The sequence below is a fragment of the Tursiops truncatus genome, chromosome 3, assembly GCF_011762595.2.
Source record: "Tursiops truncatus isolate mTurTru1 chromosome 3, mTurTru1.mat.Y, whole genome shotgun sequence".
Lineage (NCBI taxonomy): Eukaryota > Metazoa > Chordata > Mammalia > Artiodactyla > Delphinidae > Tursiops > Tursiops truncatus.
The window spans coordinates 119,678,864-119,681,177 of NC_047036.1; positions in this window are offsets into that span (position 1 = coordinate 119,678,864).

Genomic DNA, 2,314 nt, shown 5'->3' on the forward strand with positions numbered 1-2,314 from the left:
TGCGGGTTGAGGCACTTAGCCCCAGCTTCAGGGCCATTATTAGGGCTGCAGAATTAAGTTGAGCACAAAGCAGATCTACTCCTTGGAATATGGGTCATGCATTCAGATGGAGAGGAAATGTCAAATCACACTGGCGAGGGAGGAAGGGAATATCCTCTTTCATTCCTATTATTTATATAGGGGAGGCCCACGTAGGATTCATTCATTCATTCATTGATTCATTCCCTCACTCATCCCAACTCAAAATTATATCTGTGCAAGTGTATGTAGCAACGAAGTACAATGCAGCAGTTCTCACTTTGCACAGTAGCACAGGACCATAAAAATTACCCTGCAAACTGAAACTTGCAAAGTGATCATCGATCGTAATCAAGGGGAGAAGTATGATTTTTCCATGACCTTTAAAAACTCTCTTATTGTTGGTTATAAATGTACAGGGAAATGAAAAAAATAGTAAGACCATTATTTATTTAGTAGTCTGTAATTTAAAACATTAGAAACATTGAGAATTAGTATAAAAAACGTATCCAGAGTCATTTGAACAGTGCTTCCCTTCTCTTTTCAGCATATAACAGCACGGAACAAACGTACTTTCTATGTCTTGGGAAATGATCATACTCCTTTTTAAATCTGGATCAGCTTCTAACATTTTACCCTTTGCTCTTTCTACGTCAATGTGAAGTATCCCGGAGAGCTCCTTCAATGTGAAATGGTTTGCCAGGATCACTTCTTCTGGGACATCAATCATCCTTTTTGTCATGACCACTTTGCTCATTTATGTCAATAAATTTGCCTTCACCAGGTTCCTCTGGCTGCATATCTAGACCATGTCCAATGGGAAAGATGTCAACATTCCATGGTCAGCTCTTTCTTCTATAACTCCATGTACATTTAAGTTTGACCTCCAAGGTAATCACTCTTCATTTCTTTGCTGCACTTCAATCTCTCCTGGCTAATTCCCTCTTTCGATTATCCATATTTATAAAATGTCACATGGGTTTATCACTGGGAGACAAGGAGGCAACACAACTACTACCTTTGCTGCCTTTGTGTGAAATGAATAACAAAAGTGCAGTGACCACTCACCAACAGAATTTTGAAAAAGTGACATAATTTGTTAGTGATCACGATGTGAATCTGTTCTTCACGAAGTGATTTGTGGACTGAAAAGCCAGCAGTGAAGTTTATACAGTTACTCACAGTTCATACACCGTGGTAACTGAAGTCTGAACTGTGTTGTTGGAGGACTGATGTTATATAACTGAATCGCGGTAATTGAAGTTCGTGCATACCAGAACTACGCAAAACGAGGACTGCTCACACATAATAGGGGTAACTAGAGAATATCATGGCGGGTGCGTAATAGAGATTCCCAGCCTGTGGAGGCAGAGGTTTCTTGGAGAAGGTGACATACAAGCTGAGACTTGATAAATGAATAGAAATTAATCTGATAAAGGAGGAGTGTAGGGAAGATCGTTCCAGGCAGAGATTAGAGGAGGTATAAAGCCCCAAAAGTAACAAAGTGCATGGGGCCTGGGGTGGCAGCTATGATTGTCGCAGGCTGATTGTGGATGATAATCCCGTTGACTGCAAGCTGTTGTTCCTGGTTACCAGGCAGCACTGGCTGCTGTGATTGGGAATCTGGAATGCTCTGTTTTGGGACAGTCACCTGAAGAAAGTGTTAAAGGGCAGTCTACTGCTTCCCCCAGACCAAGAGGTCCACCTCTGACAGCTAGGAAAGTCACCAGGAAAATGGAACCAAATCAAACAAAGTGACCTTAAAGCCTGGCTGGTTTACATGATCCAGGAAACACTAATGATTCAGATACAAATGCCCTAAGTATGGGATGGTACAAAGCAGAGAAAATCCCTTTCACAAGTCACAATTCAAAGGTTCAAATCTTTAAATGATAAACTGTATTTCTAGTCAAGCTAAATACAGAGTACAGTATCTTAATCTGTTTTTGCTAAAATCTGAATGGTTTCAGCCCAGGCAAAGCACTGAAAATAATCTCATGTAATTTCCACCACACCCTTATGAATTAGCTATTATTGTTCCCATTTTACAGATGAGGAAACTGAGGTTAAGTGACCATGGAGTCACAGAGCTGGGATTCAAATGTAGGACTTACCCTAAAGCCTGTTCCTTTAGCTAATACAACATCAGTATATTTAATTGCAATAAATGTAAACAAACACAAATGCCAAATTGAGTTACTATTCGGTATAAGATAAATAGACCAAGATAAATGCTAGTTGAAGAACAGGGCAAGAATGTTCCATCCTCATAGAAACATTGAGACACAGAGAATGC